Below are 13,704 nucleotides of genomic sequence, written 5' to 3'. Positions count from 1 at the left end.
ATGGTCCATTCATACTACCGCTACCAAGTCGACCGACGAAACCCCGTTCTTCCTCGTCTACGGCGCTGAGGCAGTCCTTCCTCACGAGGTCAGGCATCGCTCTGCACGGGTCCTGGCTTTCGGCGAAGCACAGCAGGACGCCATGAGGGGGGTGGACCTCGTGCTTGGGGAGGAACATCGACGGGAGGCTGCGCTTCGGGCCACGAGATACCAACAAGCACTGCGGCGGTACCACTGCCACAACATCTGCCCTAGGACACTCGAGGTAGGTGACCTCGTGCTCAGACGAGTGCTCTCCAAGGAGGGGCTGCACAAGCTATGCCCATGTGGGAGGGCCCGTTCAAGGTTGTTCATGTATCTAGGCCCGACGCTGCACGCTTGGAGACTGAAGAGGGGGTGCCCATCCCGAACGCGTGGAACATGCAGCATCTCCTGAGGTTCTACCCTTGAAGAAAGGCCCAGAGCGTGTAAAGAAAGGCTCGGTGCCTGTGAAGAAGGCCAACGCCTGTGAAGCTAGACGAACCAAGAAAGGGCCAGTGCCTGTGAAGAAGGCCAACGCCTGTGAAGCCCATTTCCCTGAGAAAGGCCCGGAGCCTATGAAGAAGGCCAATGCCTGTGAAGCTCGCCGCCAGTGACACTCTCACGTAATAATGTGTTGGGGATGTACACGCCCCGGAGTCTCCGGAGAGCCGCCCTGGGGCCTCGGGGGCTCCCGCCCACTCCCAGTGGCAGCACTTAGCTCCGCGCTGGTGAGAAGACGTCGAAGACTAGATTAGGTGCCAGACTCGGCTTTTTCATTTGCTTTCTGCAGTTGGCTTGTTCGTTCCTATGTGAAGTTTTATTTTTAGTTGTTGCCATCTTTAGCTGGTGACTCTTTGTCTTCTTTTTGACCACTTTCCTCGTTTTCTCTCACACAAGTCTCGCAAGGGGGCTACGCAGGCGCCCTCGCGAGTCTTTGCTGCCCTAGTTGTTTGAGGTTTTCCTATCCGAGTCCACTATGGGAGCACCCCTCCAAGTCCGTGCCCCACGGGCAACACGATGCGAACGCAGGACCTGAGTCGGTTGCCTCCACAACCGAGACCGAAAACTACCCCTCCTGACTAATCCTTGCAGGACATGAAGCGCGCAGCGAGGCCTCATCCTCGGAAAGCGAAGACCGCTACAAGTCCCCCCGAGCTAAGTAATTCCTGCACGCGGGCATGCAGCCAAAAACACAGCGCCGAAATGGCGGAAGCAGCATGGTAATTAACAAGAACAGTCCAACACGCCCCCACGGGATCCTACACTACTTTCTCTTTGCGCAGGGAAGGGAGAAAAACAAAATAGACGCGGCTTGCTCGGCACCAACTCGTCGCCAGAGTCCATACTACCTCCGGAGCTCAATCAAACTCCTCCTCGCCCTTCACCGAGGCACAACAGTGGGCAGACCGCTACCTCCCTCATGGCGGGCGCGACGGCGTAGAGGCTGGTCGCGGCCGCCACTGGGGGAGCTGCTGTCTGAAGGAGAGCCGCCATAGCTTGGCGAGCCACGAGAGCCACCGACCGCGCGCCTGCCGTCATCTTCATCCAGATCATCGCTGGGCCGGGTACCCGGTGACGGTCATCGTCTTCGGGGCAGCACCCGGCGAGGCGACCGTCTTCTCCGAACACCCTCACATAGAGGGTGGCGTCGCCATCAAACTTGAAGTGAAGGGTGCACCGCTGGCTCAGGCCATGCACGCGGGCAAACGTTTGCCAGCCGCGGGTAAGGGCCACATTCCCGGCGACGGAGACATCCAGTGAAGCCCAGGAGGCCCTGCTGCAGCAACCATTCGCTTGAAGCCAGAGGCCGCATGGAGCTCCAGCCGGAAGTTCACCTGCAAAGAAGCGGTGAAGCTGGAGCTAGGTGCTGGTCGGGTCCACCGACCACACGACAAACTCTGGCAGCACCTCCGCCGAGTGGAAGAGCGGCCTGGGAGGCCGCGTAGTAACAACACGCCTCCCCTCGACAATCTGGCGCCCATAGCCGTGCAGGGGGTTGCCTCTACGATCACGAGAAGCCACCACGGGAGCCACAGGATGCTTGCATGGACGGCCTCGGCCGCGCTTGGCCGGCGGAGAGTCAGGTCCTTCCCGATGAGCCTTCCCCTTCTCTGTGGCCGAGAACCTCTTCGGCGGCGCCATGGGAGATGGCGAGTAGCAGGGATGGGGAGAAAGAAGGAGGCAAGTGGGGAGATGCACGGCGGAGGCCTATGCCCTCCAGCATTTATAACCGGAAGAAAACCAACCGTCGGCCTCCATGTTACCATCGGCCTCCACGTTCGCAGGTAATCATGACCCGTTTCTACATGCAGGGACTTGTCAAGTCGAGCGGTTGCTGAGGTAGTATGGGGAAGCGGAGACACCCATGTACAATCGACCACCACGCGGCACCCAAGGCCGCAGGCTGATGGGACCCGCGGCGCTCCGCACTTGCCCCTTCACTTCTCCGCTAAGCCAAGTCCGAGCGTGCCTTGGGCCCAGGCGCTACTGTCAGTGTTCTGGGAACGGGGGTCCCCAGACTTGCCTACCTGTGGCCTACGGCATGGCTCAAGTGGTGGCCCAGCACGGCCCGTCTTCATCTGTACTAGACTCAAGACCCTCGCGAGGGGCCAAGCCTCGCGGAGCGGACGACACGAGGCTTCCTCAGGGACGGCCTCGCCAGGCAGGCTCGCGAGGAGGTGGAGAGATCAAGGCAGGGTACCTCACGAGGTGCCATGACGCAAACCATGACGATCGAGACCGGGCGGGTGCCAGGCGGGCGCCGGCCTGCGCAGTGTCCTTGTTTCCTCTTTGGTGCAAAGGGGGCAAGCACGGGCGTGGAGTATCGAGGCATCAGGCAAAGGTTGCCATTTCGGTGCAACGAGACCAAGACCAGCAGAGTGGCAGGATGGAGGTCACCGTGGAGCCCAAGGCAGCGTCACCACCAGTGCTTTTGGCAGCCGAAGACCAACTTTGGTCAGGATAACTTGTACTAGATGTTCCCCTTTGAAATGGCCGTTGTTGGCGCCCTTCCCGCTCAATATTTGGGAAGAGGCCCAGGGCCTCTATAAGTAGAGCTAGCCACCACAGAGTAGAGGGATCCAGATTTTGGGTAGATTAGAGAGAGAGACGTTTGAACTCACCCAAGCAGTTCATCGCACCAGCTCAAGAACACCTCTCGCGAGGTTGTTCTCCCCATGTACTATTCATCATCAGCCCTTGAGGCAATCCACCACACCACACACTGGAGTAGGGTGTTACACCACGATGGTGGCCCGAACCAGTATAAATCTCGTCTCCCTTGTGTTGTTCATCGTTTCCAGCTCAGATCTCACGAGATGATCGGACATGGATAGATAGGGGAGAGATCTCCGTGCGCACCCTAGAGTTCGAACCACAAGGGTTTGCCGGTACCCAACATCAGACAATTGCACCCTGGCCGCTGTACGTACGTGTACGTGCCACATGCGCGCCTCTACTACAACACGTGCACGCCTCTACTACGACACGTGCGCACCTCTACATCGACCAGGATGTACGTACACGTTCGCGACCAGAATGACAACGCTACGTACGCTTCGACCAGGTGGGTCCCGACTATCAGGCACTTCCTTGCGTGCGAAGATGTAGCTGGTGGGTCCCAGCAGTCAGGGGGTGAATCGTTTTTTTGCCCGGACGCACTTCCTTGCGTGCGAAGATGTAGCTGGTGGGTCCTAGCAGTCAGGGGGCCAAACATTTTTTTGGCCCGTAATATGGACGCACTTCCTTGCATGCGAAGATGTAGATGGTAGGTCCCAGCAGTTAGGGGGGAAACATTTTTTATGAAATATCATGGCCCGTCCGATGGGTCCCTGCTGTCAACTGGAGGAATCATTATTTTCCACGTAATAAGGAGGCACTTCCTTGCTGCGGCCGTGGACCCAGCTGTCAGCCTCTCCACGTACAGTCCACATCCGATGGAAGTCGTTCCTTGACTATGTTGACCACACCGCGCCGAGAGCACCAGGGCGGTGGACGACGGCGAGGCCTAGGAAGGGGACAACGCGGAGCCGGGGAAGACGCGACAGTGGATGCCCACGCATAGAGGAGTATGAAGGTTCACTGGTTCGGCTGCGGTGTGAGGCTGCCGTCGCCGCAGAATAACAGGGGGTGTGGGTGAGTAGAGGGATGGCCTGGCCAGCAGTGGGAGTAGTAGGGGGCGATGAGGCCTCCGTGGCATCACAGCCAGCCATGGGAGGCAGGAGCATGCGGCACGACCGGCGCTGCTTTGGGCGGCTGTAGCAGGAAGACCAGAGGTTGAAGAAGCACTACGGCCGTTGGATGGACATCGTACGGTCACGAGCTAGAATCGTTCATATTGACTAAGTTGACAAAGGCCTCTGTCCCAGTCAACTTAGTAGGCCCACAAGTGAGCCTCCCACCAAGGTGGGTCCCAGTTAGAAGGGGGAGTATTCATTTTTTGTGCGTAATAAGGAGGCACTTCCGGTGTGTCCGAGTTGACAGCGGGGGGAACGTTTTTTCGCGAAATATGGTGGCCTGTCCGGTGGGTCCCTGCTATCAGGTGGAGGAATAATTATTTTCCTCGAATAAGGGGGCACTTCCTTGCGGCTGCCATGGTCCCAGCTGTCAGCCTCTCCATGTACAGTACTCTTCCGATGGAAGTCGGTTATTGCCACATTGACCAAGCCGCGCTGAGAGCACCAGGGCAGTTGACGACGGCGAGGCCTAGGAAGGGGACGACGCGGAGCCAGGGAAGACGCAGTAGTGGAAGCCCGCGCGGAGGGGAGTACGAGGGTTAACTGGTTCGACTGCGGTTTGAGGCTGCTGTCGCCGCAGAATAACAGGGGGTGTGGGTGAGTAGAGGGATGCCCTGGCAAGCGGTGGGAGTAGTAGGGGGCAGCGAGGCCTGCGCGGCAGCACAGCCGGCCACTGGAGGCGGGAGTAGGCGGTCCCACCGGCGCTGCTTTGGCGGCTGGAGCAAGGAGATTAGAGATTGAAGAAACACGATGGCCGTTGGATTGACATCCAACGGTTACGTGTGCTAGAATCGTTTGTTGACTTATATAATAACTAAAAAATCTTGCATACGTGTCAACTTAACAGGCCGACAAGTCAGACCATTCCCTCTTTTTTTAACAGTTTATATAAAGCTCATTGCAACTTCTTATGCAATTTATTGCAGTCTGTTGTTTTGGTTGGCCAGGGCCAATTTCACATATTTCTGTGGGTTCCAAACTATTTTTAATACCGAAATGTCGATCCAGATTTAAAGTACTTTGAAGATATATTTAAATTAGGTTAGTGCCCAGTGAAATAGGAATCTGAAAATGTGAAAAAAATTCAGAAATTATGAAGTAATTGCCAATTTGTCATCTGTTTTTATATTTACAACCCATTTCATATTACTTTCAAGATCTGCAAGCGTCTTGAAAGAGTTGCAGCCCATCAGGGCGTAGAAAAATAAGTAGGCTTGTATTGGGTATTCTTCAGAAAAAAAACTGGGCTCATTTTCACAAAGAAAAAATAGCTCGACTAGTCACATGGTGAACATAAAATATAAGCCTGGGCTAGGCGGGCCACAACCTAGTTCAAACCCTGCTCCGTCTCAATAATAACTAAAAAAATATTGCTCGAGCAGCTACGTCCCAGGTGTCAGCCGATCTTGTGCTATTCTCTTGTCTATTGACTATATACGCTCACAATGTCGTGGGTCCCAGATGTCTGGAAAACACTAGGAGGAAGCATTTTATTTTTCCATACGCTGACATGGTGGGCCCCTACTGTCATCCTCTACACGTACTTCTGCCGATTCCTGTTATTTGCTGACCATGTTGACAACATGAGAGGGTGGTGCCCGGCGAGCGCACCAAAGCGCACGGAGGATGACGACGAGGCCTCGGACGTCGGCGTTAATGATTTAGGAGACAGTAGGGCGGTGATGCGTGCGCTGAGGCGCAGCCAGCCGTGGGAGGCGGAAGCAGGCGGCCCCGCCGGCGCTGGTTTGGTTTTGCCGGCTGGAGGAAGAAAAGACTGAAGAAACACGACAGACTGTAAAAGCAGCAGGAGTACTTAACAACCTTAACTGAAACCAGCAGGCGCACTTAACAACCAAAGATGAAAGCAGTATGAGTACTTATACAGGTTCAACCATACAAAGCACGGCTCGAACAGTGCTACTTTGCCTACAGTTAACCAAGGGTGAGGCCGCCAAGCCCCAGGATAAGGCCCAGGAGCCACCCCGCGCATCCACAACCTTCTGAAAGCGGCTTCATCTTGCAATGTGGTCAATGAACATGATATTCGCTTTAGAGCCATGGAAAAGCATGAACATAATCTTCTGTCCTATTCTCCAAGATGGACGAGCCTTCATTATTTGAGACTACCCATGAATAAGTATCTTTTCACCTCCAAGGGGAATGGAGTAGGTCGACATAAACATCATGTTGTGACCAAGCGCAAGTCTGACCCGACCATGGTCAGGCATCCGTATAGGAACAATAGAACTGGGCAGTTTCTGTTTCAAGAAGATCACAGCTGTAAAATTGTGTACAAGCAATTGTTTATGAACAACATATATAACAGAAAACAACTAGTACCATAAGTTTCTTGACACATTTGGACCTGTTCAATGAGTGCAGCAGTGGCACAAATATCCCACGTGGCCTTCCACCATTGAAACGCCCCACAAGGACCTCAAGGCGATCAATAAAGTGTAGGAATTGGTGGATGTCGTCCCAATCAACTTCAGTGCCATCAGTAACAGCTGAGTTGTTATAGAATAACATACGAGCAGCCTGCTTAATCTGAAAAAACCTACACGTGCCACCAATTATAAGAAAATATTAGTTAGAAGTAGCATCTTCATGAGAGATTCGTTGCTACTTCTATAGTTAAATTGTGATTACTTAGACAGAATAGGTGGATTAAGAAGTAATCGAGGCAACAAGCAAGAACCAGATACAAAACTAACATGGATGAACAATTGGAACGACGTCGGGGTGGAAGATCGCAGTGAAGATGAGACCAGGTTCTGCTATTTCCATCAATATTCATTCACCAACTTTCAGTCTGTAACACTTGAGAAAGTTTCTCCAAGTTCAGGCATAAAAAAGTAGTGATCTTCTTGGTTCGTGAACTCAACTCGGAACTTATATCCATGGCTTGTCTTCACTATGACCATTAAACGGGTGTATTCAGTTATGGCAAGGCCGAGCATCTTGAGTACATGTGTTCTGGCAGAGCAAATAATGCACTTCAGGAAAAATAATATGAGAACACAATGTATTCCCTATCCAAATCTAGAAATAACTTCCTCCTTCATGTCAGTGTTGACCATCATACTAGTAGTACCTTTTATCCAAATATAGCAATCCAAATTTCCAAATTAGTCGACAGCATGTTCAAAAAAAACCCATGAGGGAGTCCTGGACTAGGGGGTGTCCGAATAGCCGAACTATCATCATTGGCCGGACTCCAAGACTATGAAGATACAAGATTGAAGACTTCGTCCCATGTCCGGATGGGACTTTCCTTGGCGTGGAAGGCAAGCTTGGCGATACGGATATGTAGATCTCCTACCATTGTAACCGACTCTGTGTAACCCTAGCCCTCTCCGTTGTCTATATAAACCGGAGGGTTTTAGTCCATAGGACGAACAACAATCATACCATAGGCTAGCTTATAGGGTTTAGCCTCCTTGATCTCGTGGTAGATCCACTCATGTACTACCCATATCATCGATATTAATCAAGCAGGACGTAGGGTTTTACCTCCATCAGAGGGGCCGAACCTGGGTAAAACATCGTGTCCCTTGTCTCCTGTTACCATCTGCCTAGACGCACAGTTCGGGACCCCCTACCCAAGATCCGCCAGTTTTGACACCGACATTGGTGCTTTCATTGAGAGTTCCTCTGTGCCATCGCAATCAGGAAGGATACCTCTTCCCGTCTTTAAAGACAGTATCGTTGTCAAGGGAGCTTTGATCACCGGCCAAACTATCTGGCTAGGTGGTTTTCTTATGACCGCCTGTTCGGCCGCCGCTCCGACAATGACCTCTCGGGTCATTAAAAGCGATCTTCACGTCAACTCGGAACTCTCCGAGAAGCTAGATCCGATGGAGCTTTCCTCCGTAAACGAGCTCTTGGATCGCATCACCGCCCTGGGAGTCGCTACTGACTATGATTAGATTGGGCTTAAAACCGATCTAAGAGAGATCAACTCTCCCCAGGCTACCCACCATGTTGCCGTGGTAGAGGAACAGCGCGGCGACTCTTCTTCTATATTAAAGACCAGTTATGTCCGAATTCCTGATCCCTCCTTGCCGGATTCCCACGGAGGGACGGACGTCAGTCAAGTACTGAACCTAAAGTCAGGCAGCGGACCAGATTCGTTGGACAACATCCAGCAATCCAAGCTTCCAAATCCGGAAACTCCTCGGCCCTTGAGCCTCATATTGGGCGGGGCTCCGAATTTAATTCCACCCACCCACCCAAACACAAGCGATCTATGTCAAATACGGCAAGAGCCCGATGAAACAGTACATCATTACTGGGCCAGATTCCTCCTGGTTATGGACAGGATAAAGGACTGCCGTGAGGAAAGCGCAATCTTAATTTTCTGCAACAATTGCACGGACAAGGGAATCATGAACGCCATAAGTCATCGTGAAATTACATGCTTCGCCGACCTGGCATCCATAGTACGAAAGTACTGTGCGATGGAGAGTGCCCGGAAAACCGAAACCAAGTTTTGGGACCATCCGGCTCCGAACACAACCCTAGTCCGAAATAAAAGGGTGCATCATGCTCAAGCACCTAGGACAAAAACCAAAAAGCAAAAAACCCCTAAAGGGCACGGAACTGTACTGGAGGGATGGCTCAGCGGACCCTATAAAATCCATAGTACAGAGGGCACCACTCCAACACATAGCCTTCGAGCATGTTGGATACTACGACAGGTGGCCAATAGTGGTGAAGAACTTCTAGCCCCAGAGAACCACCCCAACAGTACCAGTACGGTATTAACAGTCTTCGAGACTTACGCATCAAATAATATGCAAAAACAAACACTCCGTAGCCTCGCCGAAGTCTACCAAGTAGCAACAATAAACCAATGGAGCGACACGTCTATCACCTTCAACACCAACGACGAACCTAAATTTCGAACAGCCCGAGCACCAGCCGCATTGGTCCTTAGTCCAATAGTGGACGACGTTCGCCTTACTAAGGTACTCATGGATGGCGGCAACGGATTAAACCTCATCTACAAAGAAACCTTTCGAGAAATGGAAATAGACTGGAGCCGCATTGAGCGAAGCAGCACAACCTTTAGAGGAATAATCCCTAATCGGGAAGCACGCTGCACAGGAAAAATTACACTGGATGTGGTGTTCGGATCGCCGGACAATTCCAGGTCCGAGGAGGTCACATTCCAAGTGGCCCCGTTCAGCAGCGGATATCACACTTTATTAGGGAGAGAGGCATTCACAATTTTTCAAGCTATACCCCATTACGGGTACATGAAGCTTAAAATGCCCGGGCCCAATGGAATCATCACTCTTGCCAGTGATCCGGACATAGCACTCCGCGTCGAGAATAAGACAGCCGCACTAGCCCTAGAGGCACTATCCGAAGCCCTAGCGGCAGAGGAACTCACTGCGCTGCGCTCCACGGTGAACAGGGACGATGTGATACTCGATAAGAGATCCAAGTCCACCTCTTTTAAGCCAGCGGATGAAATAGTCAAATTCCAAGTCCTTCCAGCGGACCCCACAAAGACGGCCTCCATTGGGGCACAACTAAACTCTGATGTAGACGCAGCACTACGAGAATTCCTTTGGGAAAATTGGGACATCTTTGCCTGGCACCCTTCAGATATGCCAGGAATCCCACGCAGGTTGGCAGAACACAGCCTAAACATCCTAAAAGGATTCAAGCCAGTCAAACAGGCTCTTCGGCAATTTTCCGAACCCAAAAGACAGGCAATGGGAGAGGAGCTAGCCAAACTATTGGAAGCCGGATTCATCAAAGACATAAAACATCCGGACTGGCTAGCAAACCTGGTAATGGTACCAAAAAAGGAAAAATCCTGGCGCCTGTGTGTCGATTTTAAAGACCTTAACAAGGCTTGTCCAAAGGATCCTTTCCCCCTTCCCCGCATCGATCAAATCATCAACGCTACCGCAGGGCACGATTCATTGTGCTTCGTCGACACATACTCCGGCTACCATCAAATCAAGATGGCAGAGACAGACCAAGCCACAACGGCATTTATTACTCCATACGGACCATTCTTCTTCAACACAATGCCCTTCGGGCTCAAAAACGCCGGCGCAACATATCAGCGCATGATTCAGACATGTCTGGCAACCCAGATCGGCAAAACTGTGGAGGCATACATAGACGATGTGGTCGTCAAGACCAAACACGTTGGAACTCTAGTAGACGATTTGAGGCTCACATTTGACAACCTTCGAGCATATGATATTAAGCTCAACCCGGAAAAATGCGTGTTCAGCGTACCAGCCGGAAATCTCTTGGGCTTCATTGTATCCGGTAGAGGAATTGAAGCAAATCCAGCCAAGATCTACGCTCTGTAACAGTTGGATATCCCAAAAGACCTCAAACAAATACAAAAATTGACTGGATGTGTGGCGGCTCTAAGCCGCTTCATCTCCCGCTTAGGAGAAAATGCATTGCCCCTTAATCGCCTCCTCCGGCGCACCGAACACTTCGAATGGACGGATGCTGCCACGGCCGGACTCGAAGAAATAAAGGCCATATTGGCAACAAATCCGGTCCTGGCCGCGCCCAACTTGGGCGAACCAGTGTTATTATACATCGCGGCAACAGATCAGGTTGTAAGCACGGTGCTCATCGTCGAACGAGAAACAGAAGGACACAAATTCCCTCTTCAAAAACCAGTGTACTACGTATCCACTGTCTTAACTCCATGCAAGTCCCGGTATCCACATTATCAAAAGATAGTGTATGCGGTGTTCATGGCATCCCGGAAGCTGCAACACTACTTTCAAGAGTGTTCGATAACAGTAGCCTCCGAAGTACCTCTCAACGACATCATAAACAACCGCGATGCAACGGGCAGGATTGCAAAATGGGCCATTGAGCTCTTACCATTCGACATAACCTACAAACCACGGCGAGCTATAAAGTCACAAGTTTTGGCCGACTTCATCGCTGAATGGACCGAAGTCGAACTCCCTAAAGAGTACGGCGCATACTCCAATTGGATCATGCATTTCGATGGCTCAAAAATGTTGGCCAGCTTGGGGGCTGGCGTCGTCTTGACGTCCCCAACCGGAGACACAGTCCAGTACGTACTTCAGATAATGTACACAGACTCCAACAATGCAGCCGAATACGAGGCCCTTCTACACGGTCTCCGGATGGCAATCTCCATGGGCATTCAACGCCTAGAGGTTCGCGGGGATTCAAACCTCGCAATATCCCAAGTAAATGGAGACTGTGACGCGAAGGATCCGAAAATGGCAGCCTACCGTAACGCCGTCCTAAAAATGTCAGCTCGGTTCGAAGGACTCGAATTCCACCATGTAGCCCGGGAAAATAACCAGGCGGCCGACGTGTTAGCACGCATCGGTGCAAAACGTGACGCCATCCCTCCAAACAACTTCCTGGAGCGGCTCTTTAAGCCATCCGTATTATGGGAAGAGGAGTCCGGAAACAACAACCCGGAGCCAACCGCACCTCCCAACATCAAACATTCTGACACAATCGGTGGCTTAGCCAATGAAATAACACCTTCAGCCCATGAAATAATGGCAGTCATTGCCCCGTGGACGGAACCATTCCTAGCCTACTTAATTAGGAAGGAACTCCCTGAGGACCGAAACGAGGCCCGCTGCATAGTACGGCGATCTAAGGCCTACAAGGTCCATGAGGGAGAGCTTTACAAGAAAAGCACAACCGGAGTCCTTCAAAGGTGCATCTCCGAAGAGGAAGGGTGAAATCTTCTGGCTGAAATTCACGCCAGACTCGGCGAGCACCACGCTGCAGCCCGGGCCCTTGTAGGCAAGGCCTTCCGTACAGGATTTTATTGGCCGGCGGCATGGGCAGATGCTCAGGACTTAGTCCAACGATGCGTCGGTTGCCAGCTCTTTGCTAATCAAAGCCACATGCCACCCACCGCCCTCAAAACTATACCCATCACCTGGCCGTTCGCGGTCTGGGGGCTTGACATGGTTGGCCACCTTAAAGGGGGAACCCACAAGCAAAAATACCTATTGGTCATGGTGGACAAATTCACCAAATGGATAGAGGCCAAGCCAGTTAAAACGGCCGAATCCGGACCTATGATAGACTTCATATCAGGGGTGGTACACTGTTATGGCGTCCCCCATAGCATCATCACTGATAACGACACGAACTTCACGATCGATGAGGTTAAACTCTGGTGCAAAACAATGGGCATCAAGCTCGACTACGCTTCAGTCTATCACCCTCAAACTAACGGTCAAGTCGAACGAGCAAATGGTCTAATCATGAGCGGCATCAAACCCAGGCTAGTGCGCTCCCTCACGGAATCTAACACGCACTGGGTGGAGGAGCTCGACTCCGTACTCTGGGGGCTGCGGACCGCGCCAAACCGCACTACCGGATTCACACCATTTTTCATGGTGTACGGCGCAGAGGCAGTTTTGCCTTGCGATATAATTCATGACTCACCTCGCGTGCGCATGTACGAAGAAAGAGAAGCCGAGCTGGATCGGCAGGACAGTTTGGACGCCTTAGAAGAGGAGCGCGACATGGCAAAAGCTCGTTCCACATTATATCAACAGCAGGCTCGAAGATATCAAAGCCGAGAAGTACAGGCCAAAACTTACAATGTTGGCGAATTAGTTCTACGCCTGCCGGACAAGAAAAAGGACAAACTCAAGCCTAAATGGGAAGGTCCCTTCATCATCGAGCAACTCCTGACCGGCGGAGCATACCGTCTACGAAACTCATCGGACAACCGACTCGAGCCGAACCCATGGAACGCAGCCTGTCTCCCAAGATTCTACGCCTAGTGCCGGACTCAGAGTTCGTCTCCTTCCTCCGTCCACATTTTATACTTTAGCTGTCTTTTGTTTTTCTCTCTCTTCCTCCTTTTTTCGTAAAGCCTTTGAGGGCTGATCTGTGCATTATGCGCACACACTTGACGTGCGGCTCACACTCATTATACCTGGGGGCTCCTTTAACAGAAGCTTATTTATCAGGGCTTCATGCCCAAAACATGTGTCACACTTCCACATGTACCTTTTATTCACCATTATATGCATCGATATGACTTAAGTTTTGGCCAAGCTGGGTTGCCCGGCTCCTGTGCTTACCCCTACGTTCCCGATTGTTTGGCTAGGAGGTAAAGGGAGCACCTCTGCGATTGTTACTGCCGGGTCAGCCGGATGTGTACCTCAGACTGGGTGAAGCCGAAAGCTAGCGTTCTTAAGGGAATATTCGGTCGGTGACTTGAAAGATGATTTCTTACTTATTTATTTATCTGTCCCCAGACGTTTTTTCTGCTCTTTTCGCAGTCCGAACATGCACTTTAGGGCATGCCTCCCAGGGAAAGGAACCCCTAACAGAACTATTCTCCCTGGAAGATGTTTCTTACTAACCATGTAATATAACATAACTAGTTGGGCACTTGTCTGATAAAGCACTAATGACCCCTACGCCTGGTCTCCAT

The sequence above is a fragment of the Triticum aestivum genome, chromosome 6B, assembly GCF_018294505.1.
Source record: "Triticum aestivum cultivar Chinese Spring chromosome 6B, IWGSC CS RefSeq v2.1, whole genome shotgun sequence".
NCBI classification, from domain to species: domain Eukaryota; kingdom Viridiplantae; phylum Streptophyta; class Magnoliopsida; order Poales; family Poaceae; genus Triticum; species Triticum aestivum.
The sequence above is the reverse complement of the archived record's forward strand: the minus strand, read 5'-3'. Positions refer to the sequence as shown.